Raw genomic sequence first — 16,246 nt, 5'->3', positions numbered from 1 at the left:
TCATAGCTATACACACAGCACACAACTGTACAAACAGCATAGAGTGGTATATATAACACATGAGTGTACATACAATACATATACACAGATACACAACACAGAACTGTACATATAATGTAAAAGTATACATACAATGATTTTGTAAGTCAGAATAATTTTTCTGGGGAAATAATATTCTTCTGAGAAAATAATCAACAAAAAGTTTATTGTGAGTTTCCCCAAAGTGGGTACATTTTATATATTTTAATTTTCATCTTAAAAGCATGTGTTGTTTTGAGAGCTAGACAAGCATCTTAACAGATGTTAGTAATGGAGTGTTGAAGGTGTCCCTCTCAACGGGCACTTCCCACAATAATGCCATTAGTATTTATCAATAAAGCAGAGGGTAGGAGCCAACACATACTGAGTGCCAGAATATTCTGAAAGAACCCACATGTCTAGCTTCTCAGTCAGTGTTGACATTCCTGTTTCACAGATGACCCAAGACACAGCAGTTGAGTGACTTTTCTGAAGTCACTCAGCTGGTGAATCAAGACAGATTCCAAAGCCAGTGCTTACAAACACACTATAAAGATATCATTGCATTTATTCCATACAACCGCCCTGATAAAGTTACCATTATTATCATCTTACACATGAAAGAAACTGAGACTTTGATATTTTTAGTGACCATGGCAACAGGACTAGCAGGAACGGAGCTACAGTGAACTCAGGCATCTGACTCTGATGCCCAACCCCAGCCCCAACAACCCCAACCCGAACCACTGGATACAACTGCCTTGGTACATAAACACCACACATTTTATTGCCCTGGTTCCCTTTTCCTTACTTAAAATTATATGATAGGTGGCAACATCCTCTTCATTCTGTTTCTCTGCCTTTTGTGTGTCCCTTCCTTAGTTGTAGAAATTCTAATATTGCCAACTTTGCTCCAAGTTTGTGCTTTGATAAAGATCTTGGTAGTGAGAGGGCTGTAAGAGACTTTCAGTGTTTTATAAATTCTGCCGTTTCCATTTTCACTGCCTTTACTGGCTAAACAGAGAGGAACCTCCCAACTCTAGAAAAGTCTGTCCATCAACGGATGAATGAATAAAGACAATGTAGCCCATGGACACGAGGCTAGCACTCAGCCTTCAAAGGCAAAGGGAATCTTGCCATTGGAAACAGCAGAGATGAACCTGGAAGACATTGTGGAGAGCAAAATAAACCAGGCAGACCGAGTGAGAGCGTATGCTCTCACTCATGTGCCATCTAAACGTGATGACCTTGTGGAAGTGGAGAGCAGAGTTCTGGTGATCCAGGATGGAGGCTGGAAATAAAGGGAAGATGTTAGCCAAAAGCTACAGCACTTTAGTTACGGGTGTGTGTGTGGGGGGGGGATAAATTCAAGAGCTCTCAGGTGCAGTGGTGAGTTAACAGCATTGTATACTTGGAAATAGGTATTGTAGAACAGCAGGAGGGGAGGGGAGAGGGAGAGAGGGACAGGGAGAGGGAGGGAGAGAAGGAGGGGAAGGACACAGAAATGATGGCAGCTGTTCTGCTGTGTGCTGCGGCTGCCCAAGAAGGACATTACCTAGTTTCTACAGGATCATGGTTCAGATTCATTTCTTGCAGAGCATAAATTACTGGGAAACATTAAAAATGTACCTAAGCCTGCTAAAAAGGACCATTTGGTTTTAGCCTATAACCATCTCTTTGAAAGTTAGCATTTCAAGGGTACTGAAACTGTACTTGAAGCCTCTGAGCAAGTGAAAAATGTGGAGCTTAATGACGAGAAACCCAAAGAAACCAAGTCTGAAGAGAGTCTTGATGAGGGTCCACCGAAATAAACAAAATCGGGTCTAAAAACAGAGATAAAGCAACTTTCCCAAAAAGGGAGATGTTGCTCGCTGCTGGCACACAGGGACATTCCCAGATGGGATTGGTTTTGATACTGGTATTCAAACAAGTTCAAAGAAGAAGAAAAACGCTAAGCCTTTAAGTTTAAAGGTCAGAGTAGACAAGGTTATCAGAGGATGGGATACTCCTGACTCTAAGTAATGGAGGGAAAGGATCGGCTGGAGATTGAACCGCAATGTGCCTGATTGAAAGAAAGGACAGTCAATGTCAAAATTCCACCAAATGCCAAACTCAATTTTGCAATGGAATTAGTAGATATTGACTGAGACCAGTGCTCCCAATCTAAAGACATCAGCGGCAATAAAGACTTGGCTTTGAAACTTAATGTGACTAAGTAGAGCTATTGTAAGGAAAAAGTCAACTGGAAAATTCCAAGTGTTAAAACTCGTTACTGTATCTCAATTTTTGAGAGCTGTAACATCCCCTGGAAGTCCCTTTAAGTCTCAAATATTTCACTATAGCTGTGTTAAATTTTAGAGAGAACTGGTTCTTCTTTTACCTCATATTATAAACTAAGAGCCTCAATAAAAATGTCATGGATTGTCTTGACAAACAAAAGCCAAAGAAGCTGGGAGCTGCAGCATAAAATAGGACCCGCCTTCTCTTTCTGTCCATCTTGGGATAGGGAGACCTCATAGAAGAAACATTTAAGAACCCTCTGAAGTGTACTTGTTTCCTTGAAGTCCGTCATTATCATCCTCATCATCATCACCATCACCTTTTGTATGGCTGCTTTTACTTTATTATTTCAATAGTGTTGAGTGTTAAATCCAGGGTCTCATATACTAGGCAAGGCCTATACTACTGAACTACACCTTTCTAGTCACTAGCTACTCATTTACTAAAACTTCAGTTTATGTTCTGAGTCCTTAAAAAATTTTAATTTTACACTTTGGACCAAGCCTACAATCCAAACATTGAATATCTTGGATACTGGATGAAGAAACTCAAGGAAGTCTAAGAAATTGGCTTAGGGGTCCAGGCTAGAAGAAGCCAGAGATATCTAGTTTCAAAACAGTACTCAAGACCACAGTGTTGAGCCTTGTTGCTCATGCTACAACCCAGCCTTCAGGATAGAGAAAATCTCATGGGCAGATGATATCCCTTAAGAACCTCACCAGATGTGGGCTATCCTATTGATGCGCAGGACGTTCCAGGTCTGCGAAGGACAGAGAAATAGGGAAAGGTAGGCTGGCTAGCATGGAAAATGTTAATAAGAGCTTTGTGGTTGTACATTTTTTATGGGGTAATGACTAAATCTCCCAGTTAGCAGCTGTGAGAGGAAGAGGTTTTGCAAGGGGCTGCTTCAGTACAGAAGGAAAAAAAATCTGTTTATTCCTAAGGGATGGCTTTCCAAGGACATTTTTTCTGGGAAACTATTTTTTCCCACACAGAACTCTAGGGATGGAATAACCATGCCTCCCAAAAAGCTAAAAGCAACTCAGAACCAGAAACCACAGCAATCCAGAGAAGCATCAAGATAGCAGTCATGGTCCAGGGAGGTCACACCCCACTCTAAATATTACAGGACAACAAGATCAGAGGTCAGTGTAACTGCTGACTATTAGAAAACCCCAGGCAGGTGTGTGGTGCATGACTGTAAGGCCATCATTCAAGAGTCTGAGACGTGAGAATGCTGAGTTCCAGGTCAGCATTTAGAACCCTGTCTAAAACAATGCCTTTACCACTGAATTCATCCACTCATGGGTGCATAATCTTTCGAATGTTTAAGTTGTTTAAAACATTTTTTTTTCTCAACTGGGAAAAACCACAAATTTCACTGCTAAGAAAAGTACCTACAAAAATCAACAGAACAAACTATGAAAAGACATGTATTTTCCAGGGCTACATTAAAACTATAACTCAAAGTGAATCCCTGGCTACATGGGGCTGTAGACTGTAGACCCAATGGACAAGCAAGCAGAAAGAGCCATCTAGTTATCTGTTATGCTCTAGCGCATAACCCCAGAATTTAATGTCTGAAAACAACCTCACGGCTTATTTATCCATCATCCTTCTTTAACTGGGACCAGCCTATAATTAGGCATCATGCTCCACACCTACCTGTTGTCTGCAGGAATGGCCCAGCTGGGGCTGGAGGACCCACCTGTAAGGTGATCTCCCTCCCATGGGTGGAGAGCCATGCCTGCTGTTGGCTGGGATGTCAGCAGGACCTATTCCTGCTATCAGTAAACTTTTGGATTCTCCTGCATGTGGCCTTTCCACACAGCAGCCAACTCTAGGAAGGAGTCTGGGAAGGGTGTGACTACCAGAGGAATGGTCCCTTCATTGGGGATCACTGGTACAGTAGACTTCCACACGGGTCATTTTTCTCCCCCGTGGGAGAAATAGCTTGCTCAGCAGCACAACAAGGCACGCGTAAACATAATAAATAAAACTTGTGCTACATGGAAGCAAAAGGAATATGAATTATACCAGGGAAACAATAGCAAAAACAACTCCACTTTATGAAAATGACTTTGAATAAGAGATACTTAGGACCTTACCTTTCCTATGAACCAGAAGGCCAGCCTAGCACATCACCAGCCAGTGCACTGCCCTGACCTAAGCAGGCACATGGTCAAGATTGTGAGCCCTGCTGGGCCCACTTCTCATAGGTGTGAGCAGGTGAGCAAATGTGCAGTGTAGATGTGTAGGCTGACCAATACTCTGGTGCTATTAGAAATAACAGTTTGCTCAAGGACATTATGGCACCGCAAAAAGGATTTCTTTCCACCTGCCTTGGTAGCAGAATCTCATCTGTCCCAAGATTAAGCTGGACTTCTGTTACTGACAAAGGGATGAGATGGACGTCATACATGCATCGGGGCTGGACAGTAAGGTACCTAATATAAGTCACTTGGTTAATCTACACCCCTCTGGTCACTAGGTCTCTCCAATCACACATATTTTAATTAATGTGCATGCTGAAACACCTCTCTTGTATTACCCACTCACGTCATACACCCGACCCCACTTTCAGAGTCCCATCTCCCAAGCTGGAGTGTTCTGGAGTTCTCTGTTAGCCCTAGCATCGAAAGATGACATACTGGTACTTAAAGATCTTACTATGAATTATTTCAACCTACTGCTATTTCTACCAATAAAGAAAAGCAATCCCTTGAACCACTACTATCCAAACCACCCCTGCTTTCTAGAATCAGTTCCCCAAATCATCATCTAAACACCACATTGTCAGTCCCCATATCACTCCACCCCTTCCCCCACTTTCTCTCAAGCACCCCTCGAGCAAGCATCACCCTTAGGTGTGACTGAGGTGCCTGCCACAAAAGCCCCAGTGGCTCTGCTTTGCCACTCCACTGGGTAGTGCTTGTCTTTACCTTACTTGGCCTAGTAACAGCATTACCAAGCTGACCCCTTGTTCCTCTGAACTGCATCCTCTACTTGGTTTCAGGCTCCCAACATCCCCCCTAAATTTACCTCACTTCCTCTGGGAAGCTGTGGTTGGTTCTATCTAACTCTCTGGCTTCCTAGGGCTTCCATCCTGTATTCTCTTCCTTGCTCACCTTGTCCACACTTAAAAAGGTTTATTCTAGTTTCACACCCCATTCTGTGATAAAGCAACCTGATAAAAAGACAATCCAGCATAGAAAGGATTTACTTTAGCTCACAATTCCAGCTTACAGTCCATCATATGGGGAAGCCATGATGGCGGAACCTAAAGCAGCTGTTCACATCCGTAGCCAAAAGCAGAGAAAGAATGACTGCAGGTACTATTTTCGGGTTCTCTTTTTTTATACAAGCCAGGACTCAAACCCAGGGAATGGTGCCAGGCACAGTGGGCTGGGTCTTACTACATCAATTAATACAATCAAGACAATTCCCCACGGGCATGCCACAGGACAACCTAATCTAGAGCGTCTCTCTGTGATGCTCTTTTCCCAGGTGATTCTAGATTCTGTTGCGTTGATAATAACTAGCCAAGCTCTCCAGACCATTGTTTTGCTCACAGTTTCGTCCCTGAACTGCAGGCTCCCACCCTGACAGGGGCCTCTAAGATGGGACTCCTCATGTTCTGACAATCAGGTCAGCTTTACCTACAGCCTCCTTCATTTGAATCAACACAAAGTCTCCACTGAGTTGCTCAGGCTAAAATCTTAGTGTCAGCCTTGGTTCTTTCTTCTCTTGCTCACACACTAACCCCTAGTGACTCAGGAAATCCTGTTGGCTTTAGTTTCAAAATATAACCCCAAGCCAAGCAAGTCTCATCACCTCTGCAGTCCAGCCTTGGCTCTTGGCCTCTCCAGTGTTATTGCTATTACCCCCTGAAAGGGTTCCCTCTTCCTGCTTCCAACCTCCTAACTCCTAGTCTCAGTGGAAAATACTCAGTGCTGTGAAAAAGAAAGCCTATGGGGCTGAGGTGTGGCTAGGAGGTAGAGCACTTCCTCGGTCTTTGTGTTCAGTCGCCAGCACTACAACAGACAGACAGACAGACAGACAGACATCCAGTAAGTCTCACAAGTCAGCCCTCTGCTCAAAACCCTGCTCTGTAGGCCCACGCGACCTTGATTCCAGCTGAGCTTCTTATCTCTTTTACCCTCCACCCCAGCTCACTTAGCCTTGTTCCAGCCCCTTCAGAAGACTCCTCAGTACTCCCTGAGGCTCTCCTAGCCTGCCAGCCACCCTCCATCCTGGAGTTTGCTGGCCACCCATTCTTTTCATCTGTAATCTCCTCACCCACTTCACCCTACTGAGACCAACCTGACCACTGTGATATTGTTATGAATATCTGTTCCTGCCCTGTACCTTCAGCTGCTCTCCGTCAGTTGAGTCAGGGTTACTTGTGTGCTACAGTACACACACACACACACACACACACACACACACACACACACACACTTTCTTTCAGCTCGTTTAATGTCTCCCTTTTCTTTAGAATATAACTATTTGGTTTTGTTCTGAGGTACGAAGCACCTGCATCGGTGCGCAGGACATCACAGGTGCTAACTAAATGCACGGCAGATTCGTCCTAACGAACACTCTTTTAGGACACTGGATAGATTTTCATGCCACAGACAAACTTTTCGTTACCTGGCCTGCCATGGTGTCTTAGGGTTTCTATTGCTGTGACAAATCACGAAGGCCAAAAAGCAAGTTGGAGAGAAAAGGGTTTATTTGTCTTTCCAATCACAGTCCGTCACCAGAGGAACCCAGGACAAGAACTCAAGCAGAGCAGGAACCTGGAAGCAGGAGCCGGTGCAGAGGCCATGGAGGGGAGCTGCTCACTGGCTTACTTTCAATGGATTCTTCAGCCTGTTTTCTTAAAGAATTCAGGTCAGGGAATGGCACCACCCACCATGGACTGGGCCCTCCCCGATGGATCACTAATTGAGAAAACTCCTTACAGCTGAATCTCATGGAGACGTTTCTTCAACTGAGGCTCCTTCCTCTCTGATGACTCTAGCTTGTGTCAAGTTGGCACACAAAACTAGCCAGTATACACGATATCCTAGATTCTGAATTCAAACTCTTCCTGTTTTCCCTAAACCACATAGTACATACAAATAACTGAAGATGCTTTGCATAGGGATACTATAACAAACAAGCACAGGGATCCTATAGTAGAAGCGTGGGTTTTGCATGGGAGTGGACACCCGAGGCATCAGTCTTGTCCAAATCCATCTTTTCTATGTTGCAGAATGCATACCACATCCCAGAGCAGCACACAGATGACCGGAGCACAAGGTCTCCTCATCTGCCAAGGACCTGCCTCTGCCACTCACAAGCTACAATTCCTAAAGGCAATCTCCCTCCTTCAGGTGCCTGTTTCCTTAGCTGTTAAATGTGCATCTTCATTGAGCTTACCTCTGTCATCATTTCAAAGATTTGCCATTTAGGATTGAATTAGATAATGCAGGGATGGGGAAGGAGTTTTTCAAAATGCTTGCTATATAGTATTCAAGGACCGGAGAGATGGCTTGGCAGTTCAGAGCACATATTGCTTTTAGGGAGGACCTAAGTTCAGTTTTCAATTCAAGTGGCTCTCAATCAGCTATAGCTCCAGCCCGAGGGAATCTGAGGCTTCTGGTCTGCATGGCATGTGGACCCATGTGCACATATCTACACACACACACACACACACACACACACACGCACACACACAATTAAAATTAAAGTAAAAATCTTTTTTTAAAAAATTAAATAATTTTGGATAATAGGTAATTTTTTTAATGGGCTGGAAATGTAGTTCAATCAATAGAGTGTCTAACATACCTGAAGCTCAGGTGCCACATCCCATATATGAGTCTTGGTGGCACATGCATATAATCCCAGCACTTGGGAGGTAAAGGCAGGGAGATCGGAAGTTCAAGGTCAACTTCAGCTACATAGAAAAATTAGAGCCAGCCTTGGCTCCATGTGGTCATGTCTCAAAAACAAACAAATAAATAAATACTTAATGAAAGTTTGTTTTAAAGTATATACACATAAATAATAAATAAATAATGATAAAAGCACATTTATATTGTAATTCATTTCTTGTAATTTAATACAGGCTTTAGCTTTTATGCCCGCAGGTACCAAAGGAGCTGGGTAACAGAGAACTTAACATATGACAAAGGTCTTAGTGTCATCTCAAACTCCAACACAGGAGCTTCCATGGGTGACTTGAAGCCTAGAGATGGTCCAGAGAGAAGGGAGTGTGATGGTGTGACCTCACTGTGACTGAACAAACGAGTTGGGGGGGGAAAGCCCAACGCGAACAAGAAGTGAGAGGGAAGGCACCATAAGCTGTGATGTTGTGAGTCTCTCCTAACGCCAGAGTCCTGGAATGGGGTCCTTGGGAAATGAACTCCACAGCTTACTTTGACATTGTTCAGATAGAGCTGTGGTCATAGGCAGTTAATAGTGCAGACTGCTGCCCGGATGGAAATAGAAGCAAACACCCAAGAAAGATTCACAGGCCAAGCATGTGAGAAAGCCATTTCCCTTCTTTTCTAAGCAGATAACAATTCTTAGCTCTGGGACTCTGTCCATCTGGCTCTTTTCAAGTCCTTGAAGACTGATTTTTCTCAAAGCCTCGCTTCCTATGTGGCCACTCCACACACACTGGATCCTGTCTGGAATGCCCTGGAGAGACATTGTCTCTGGAACATGCAGAGGTAGCAAATCCCAGCTGTAGTCTCTCCCCCTTGGTCACTTTTCTTTATCTTATGATTTAGGACCTAGGGCTGAGAGTACCCAGAAATAGTTTGGGATTTTTGGTGGGAGGTTCTCAGAGCCCAGAGTGACGGCAGCTCAACCTTGGAGCTGTTATTCCACAGTGTGCCTGGAAAGACAGTGCTATTCACACTTACTAATGGATGTCTCTGGTTGGCTCTTTGCCTGAGAAGTGTGAGTTTAAAGGCCAGATAATTACTACAAAAAAACAGAGAAAGAGGCAGAGCAAGTTTGGTTAGGAATATGGCGTTCTTAAGAGGTTTCTTTCTCCTCCTAAAAGGTACTAAGGCAACCTAATGAGGTATGCAGATAATGGGGAAGACAGAGTCCCACATGGACATCTCTTGTCACCAAACAAATCTTCCAGGTTTGAGACTGGGTTACATCCAATCAAGTTGTTGGCCAGAGGGGTCCCATGGAAATCCCCAAACAATCCGGTCTATTGACAAGACAACAGGTTGTTCTCTGCAACTGACAAGGTCCCATTGCTGAAGACAACACCCAAACAACTCAGCAAACATGGAGGGGTGAAGCTGGTGCCTACATAGAACCTTCACTCCTGGGTCCTAGTGTCTTTGGTACAGGAAGATACTCCTGTACTAAAAGAGAAATGTAAACACACCCCAGCCAAAAACAGTGTTGTCCTTCCTGCAAAATATGCTAAGGCAATGATGGCACAAAGCTTGTCAGAGTAGCCAATCGATGTTTGAGTTAACTTAAGGCCGACTCCATGCAATGGAACCCTACTTAACACTGCTTGGGTAACTAAGGACCAGAGACTAGATAGCTCAGAGTTCTAAGGTAAATTCAGATAATACTGATCTAAAAAAATAAAAAAATGTAGTGATATAAATGACTCCTAATAATATTCTGCTGTACTCACGGATCAGGGCCTTATTCAGTCATTGTCAGATGATGTGGGATTTCCCTCTGTATGCTGTGAATATCATTGGTTAATAAAGGAACTGCTTTGGGCTATAGCAGAGCTATAGGGGAACAGAGCTAGGCGGGGAAAACTAAAGTGAATGCTGGGAGAAAGAAGGGCGAAGTTGGAGAGAAGCCATGGCGCTGCCACTGGAGACAGATGCTGAAACTTTAGTCAGTAAGCCACAGTCACGTGGTGATACACAGATTACTAGAAATGGGTTAAATTAAGATATAAGTGTTAGCCAATAAGAAGCTAGAGCTAATGGGCCAAGCAGTGATTTAAATAATATAGCTTCTGTGTGTATGTGTGTCTGTGTGTGTGTGTGTGTGTTTCAGAGCTGAGCAGCCAGGAACCAACAAGCAGCCTCCTGAAACAGTCAGAAAGGCTTCCTCCTACAGCAGATGGGAACAAATCCAGAGACTCACAGCCAGACACTACACAGGAAGAGAGAGTTTGGAACACACAGCTCTATATGGAATGTCTCAATCAAATCCCTCCCCTCAGAGTTCAGGGAATCCTGAGGAAGAGGAGGCAGACAGAATGAAGGAGCCAGAGGGGATGGAGGATACCAGGAGAAAAGACCCTCTAAATCAACTGAGAAAAGTAATATGAACTCATAGAGTATGTAACAGCAAGCACAGGATATGCACGGTCTGCACCAGGACCTCTGCCTGTATATTATATCTTTTAGTTCAGTTTCATTATGGGACTCTATATGAGCGTGTATGAATGAGCATGTCTCTGGTTCTTGTGCTGACCCTTGGGCTCTTTTCCTTCCATTTGTTTGCTTTGTCTTATTCTGATGTGTCAGTTTTTGTTTTATATTATATTTTATTTTGTTATGTTTTGTTGTTATCTCTTAGAAGGTTGTTCTTCTCTAATGAGAGACAGAGAGTGGATCTGGATGGGAGGGGAAGTGGAGTGGAACTGGGAGGGGAAACTATTATCAGGACATACTGGATGAGAAAAGAATCTATTTTCAATAAAAGGAGGAAAGGTTTCTTTCTGTTCTTGATTAGACTTATTGTTCAAATAGTTTTGACTTTATATAAATTACAAATCCACCAGAAGAATAAAAAGAAATAAAACATCACATGCAGAGTTCCATACTAAACAAAACTATGCAGCTTGAAATTTATTGTCAAATAAATTGTGAATATTTTTAAAATTCTGGGAAATACTGTTTCTGGACAAGTAGCATCTTCATTTACTGACAGGATAATTTTCTGATTGTAAAATAAGAATCCAGACTTTATCAATTTAACTTATGCCATTATCTTTCTTTACACGGACAATTTTAGACCTACAGAAAAGTTGCAATGACAATAACAATATGGTTCCTATGTGCTCTTTGTTCCAATATGCCTCTACTATTAAATCTTACCACAGCGTAATAATAAATTCTTAAAAAAATAACGTTGTTTCAGATCTGCCAGTTTTCTGCTAATTCCTCGGAGGGGGTGTTGTTTGTTTGTCTTTGTTTCCGGACTCAGCCCAGAGCTCAGGTTCCATTTAGTTCTTTCTCTTTAACCTCCTCCAATCCGTACAAGCTCCCCAGTCTTTCCTTGTGTCTCATGACTCAGACACCTTTGAAGAGCCCTGGTCAATCACTTTGTAGAATGTTTCTTTTTTATGTGTTTTCATTGTAGATTAAGGTTGATATGTTGGAAAGAATACCGGAGAAGCACTGTGCTTCTCTTAGGGTCTGGCATCGTATCAATGTCTTATTATTGATCCTATTAAATCTTACCTACTTAGACATAATTCATCTGACAAATATTCACTATGTATTTCCTATGTCCATAAAAAATACCCTCAGGTGGAGGCTTCTTTGACGCTGTGGGTCATTCTCTTGCTCTTGGTCCATTAATTTTAGCATCCACTGACGGACATTGCCTATCTCGACTACTATTGCAGTATTTGCCGTGTGGTGATTTTTCTATTTTCCACATTTCCTAAACATTTTCTAATTGAAATTCTACTGCGGAGAAGGTACCATTCTCCCTGAGTGCAGACAAAGGACTTTGGTGTTAAACCGGTATATCGATTACTTTTGCATCATGGTGACCAAACACATGACACGTGCAATGTAAGGGAGGAGGGTTTGTTTTGACTTGTGATTTCTAAAATTGCGGCCCATGGTTCTGTATTTCTAGGCCAATGGTGAGGGAAAAGACCATGGTTGCAGAGGCACATGTCAGAAACTGTCTACATCACGACATACATGAAACAGAAGAGGACAGAAGGGGGTCATGGCAAGATACATGTTTTCTCAAGGCCCCATTTGTAACTGTTCACCATCTCAGTAAGGCTGTGATATTATGAATCTATCAAGGAATTAATCCATTCACTACCTCTGAGCCCTCATGATCTAACTGTCTCTGAAAACACCATCTCTCTCTCTCTTTTTATCTCTCTCTCACACACAGACACACGGGAGGGGGAGATGCTGCACTAATCTCTGAGTGGTTTCTTAATTCAATCAAGATAACAAAATTAACCTATACAACTGGCTTCTTGAAATCTAAATTATTTAGTAAGTCAATTCTGTCATCATCATCATCATATACTCATCAAAAATTAATGCTCATCTTCTGTAGATCATTTTTTACTTTAGTTTAGAAAGGTTAAAGCAGTGTGTCAAGAGATGTTCTTTTTTCCTACCAAGCCATCAATATTTTTCTCATTTTTTTGTACATTCTTTCTAAAGCATTTCACGGCCAAGAGAATTGATAACCAGCAAATTGCACACAGCACACACACATACACACACACACACACACTCACACACACTCACACACCTCTACATTTCAGGCTTGCATGGCTATATTTGCTTTCACAATGTGCTTTGTATAAAACTGTGCCCTTTCAACCCGCTACCAATTGATAAATGAGGCTTGCTTAGTAATGGAATACATTTTGCTTTACACAAGCACTATTTTTGAGCCAGAAATGTGGAAGACACATTTTACTAGTTGCCTGATAACTATTACCATAATCATGTTTGCTATTTGATGCATTTTGAGGGGGAGAGGAAAGAACAGAGGAATAAAGTTCACATTAAGTTCCACTTTTCTGCTCCAGTTTTAAATGAGAAACTCCAGTCAATTTTCTATTTTTAACCAATTATTCTCTCTTCCTTTTCATTTAATGAAATAATGGGGCTCTTTTAACATGCATCTAGGAGAATAAGAGAGAGTAGCCAGTCTAGCCGCTTCCCTACCCAGCAGCTTGTCTCTCTACACTTTCATTCTTCGGCTGCATTTTAAAAACCTTTCGACAGCTGCATTATGTCAAATGGCCATTCATCCCACCGTCTCTCTCTCTCTCTGCCTTGATTACCGCTGCAGACCGGCTTCCCTTTCTGACTTGAAAGTGACAAAAAGTGAATTGAGAAGCCCTGACCACTACTTCCTTCTGAAGCTGCCTGTCTAGACGGCCCCTGCTTTTTATAACAAGTCAAGGTTAGATTTTAAATTAAAGCACCGCTAATATCATTTCAACTCAAGATTTTCATTTGTAAGACCTTTTTCTTTAAACGCTAAAATCAGACTCTCTAGGGCTTACCCCTCACATGGAGAAATGCATGGAGAAATGTTGAGGAATGCTACCATTCTTGCAAAGGGAGAGGAGGGATTATGGGTAGAACTAAGACAAACCATGAAACTTAGGCCCTTCCTTATGTCTTTCCACAGTAGAAGCATCCTATGGGACAGCATCACCTGTGAGCATCCTCTTCTATGTCACTTCAGCATGACTGTCTACTGCAGAATTCACCATACATTGTGCTTACTAACAGCACCTCAGCCACGTGCACTTGGAAGCAGATGAAGCTATTGATCACAATGCTTAATCCTCCCCTCCCAGCATGGAAATGCACTTCTCCTCCCCGCTGGCATTTTGTTTGTCTATATAATTTGTTTGGAGTCATGATAAGAGAGATGTATACGTTCCATCACTTCTTGCTTTGAGCAATGAGACATTAGCCTATATGATGCGGCGAGAGGTTTGAAATATTCTCAGCCATTTGAGCTCGCTTCCTGGGCTTCTTGCCTTGTAGCCATAAGAAGCTGCTGTTCTCTGAGCCTGAGTCCCAGAAGGTGAACTATATCTGTGTATAAACTGTTACAAGAAGTTAATTCGAGAAGAAATCTAGCCTCGTTCAGCCTGGTCCCAACCAAAATGATGAAATATTAGTGAGACGGGATGATGCCTCTCATGGGCTATTGAGTTTGGGATGATCATTGAGTTGGGGGTGATAGTTGCCTGACAGAGTAACTTTTAAAAGGAAGAAAGCTGAATATAAAAGTTGCAGAGTGAGAAAAAGCCCTTAGTGAGTGCCGCAAGGGAGTCTGGGACCCACTGCTTCTTAACGGTCTCAGTTCCCACAGGTGTCTCCTGGTGTCGGGAACAAACCCCTAGTCCAATTCTCTTTCCTGTAGAAGGGGAGACATGCTGCCACCAATGACTCACTAAATGAAACTCTCATGTGGCACCCCACACATCTATATTCTACTTTATGAAACATCAAAATAAAAAAAGGTTTTCAAAAGTAACGTTGGCTTTTTGTGCAATTCTTATATAACCACCACGCTTAGGAAATAACTCAATAAAACTTACAGCTCCACCTTGGATCTGAAGAACTGCATTTGAAGACACTTTTAGGAGCTGGTAAAGGGCAACTACTGAGGGAAAAATATGTTTGTACTTGTTTCCAGTGTGGATAAGTGATTCTCACTAAAGTATTTCAGAAATGAAAGACAACCAACAAGAGGAATTCCTGGCAGTCAGTACGGGGCCAGCACAATATGAGCGATGGTCAGAGTGTGAAAACCTCTTCAATTTGGATGCATGTGACTGAACTTAATCTTTATTGTAATTCTGTGGGTTGGTGATGCTGTTATCTTTATTGAAGTCCAGGAAGGTAGGAAGATTTGTCTAAAGTCAGGCCATTCAGATCAGAGCTAATACTCAAACCTAGCTCTCCTGATTCAGATCCCATGGTCTTCATAATTGAAGATAACTCTCATACACACCAGATTAGGAAAAAAAAGTATCTTTATAGTTCAAACCATCAGATGAAATAAGAGTTAAAAATTAAAAATAAACTTTATTAGACTAAAAATTTGTCAAGCTCTTAGTCAAGAGTCATTCAAACTCTTTCAAGTAGAAATGAAAAACATATGGAGTATGAGGTACAGAGGCAGAAACAGAAGCTTCAACATAAAAACAGACAGACAGGAAATAGGAAAGGGGAGTCAAATGTGCAGCTCTACGGGGCAGCCATGCTGTGTGCTCCATAGTGAGACATAGAAAGGCAGCCATGCTATGTACCCCATAGCAAGACAGAGAGAAGGGCAGCTATGTCTGTCGTGGGCTCCACGGGAAGACAGAAAAACGGGTAGCCGTGCTGTGGGCTCCATCGTGAGATACAGATAGCATGACCTTTATTTATTCTATCTATTTTTAATATGGCATCTAGATATTACAGTAAAGATTAATTCCTCACACACACCATAGACAGTTGAAACAGAATTTGATTCCTTCGGAAAGTTCTTGATGAATCCTCCCAACCCCCAACTCAGTCCTAGCCACTCTGCCTACACATGCATATGCACGAGAGGCTCTGAACAAGAATCTTTGCATAAGGTACTTAAACTGTCTACACATGCATGTGTCGCAATTTTTTAATGCACCTGCGACCTTTGTATGAGTTTAGCATGGAAGTAATCATCAATGAACTAACTCGGAGTACCCAGTTAGCACACTGCAGCAAATAGTAACATCAATAAACTTTACAAATGGGAAGGATTTCAGCACTTAGAAGATGAAAGAAAACTCTGAGGTTGCCTGTACTTGCAAGAGCCCCACAACTGGGCAGCTGTTGCTCAATGTTTTCCTTCCAGACTTTCTGTTTAAGCAGTGGCAACAAACACAGAAAACTCAACAAAGCCGTTCTTCAAACAAACCCTGATTCAGCCATGGAAGAACAAAGAGACACTCAATGAAATCCAGCAAACAGCAAGTCATTTAAAGCAGATAAAAGAAAAGGCATTCTTAAAGCCAGTACATAATTAACTACAAACTGACTGTGCATGAAATTGTTAAGGCAAGTAATTTGATAAAAAATTTTTAAAGAAAGGATTTACTAAGAATGTGATCTGTGTCTGCCCTTGCAGGAGGGAGGGAAGAAGGGTCACTTATCTTTGTTTTGAAAGAATCACTATGTGTTCAGATTTT

General features: G+C 42.3%; 1 protein-coding gene and 1 pseudogene across 2 annotated transcripts in view; one reads left to right on the top strand and one right to left on the bottom strand.

Moving 5' to 3' along the window:
* Positions 1 to 16,246, bottom strand: part of Egflam (EGF like, fibronectin type III and laminin G domains) — a 160,475-nt gene that overhangs the window by 116,125 nt on the left and 28,104 nt on the right. The gene's annotated exons all lie outside the window — the stretch shown is intronic.
* LOC142852673 (peptidyl-prolyl cis-trans isomerase FKBP3 pseudogene) lies at positions 1,173 to 2,165 on the top strand (annotated as a pseudogene).

Source organism: Microtus pennsylvanicus, chromosome 6 (genome assembly GCF_037038515.1).
Source record: "Microtus pennsylvanicus isolate mMicPen1 chromosome 6, mMicPen1.hap1, whole genome shotgun sequence".
Taxonomy (NCBI): Eukaryota; Metazoa; Chordata; class Mammalia; order Rodentia; family Cricetidae; genus Microtus; species Microtus pennsylvanicus.
The sequence above is the reverse complement of the archived record's forward strand: the minus strand, read 5'-3'. Positions and strand labels throughout refer to the sequence as shown.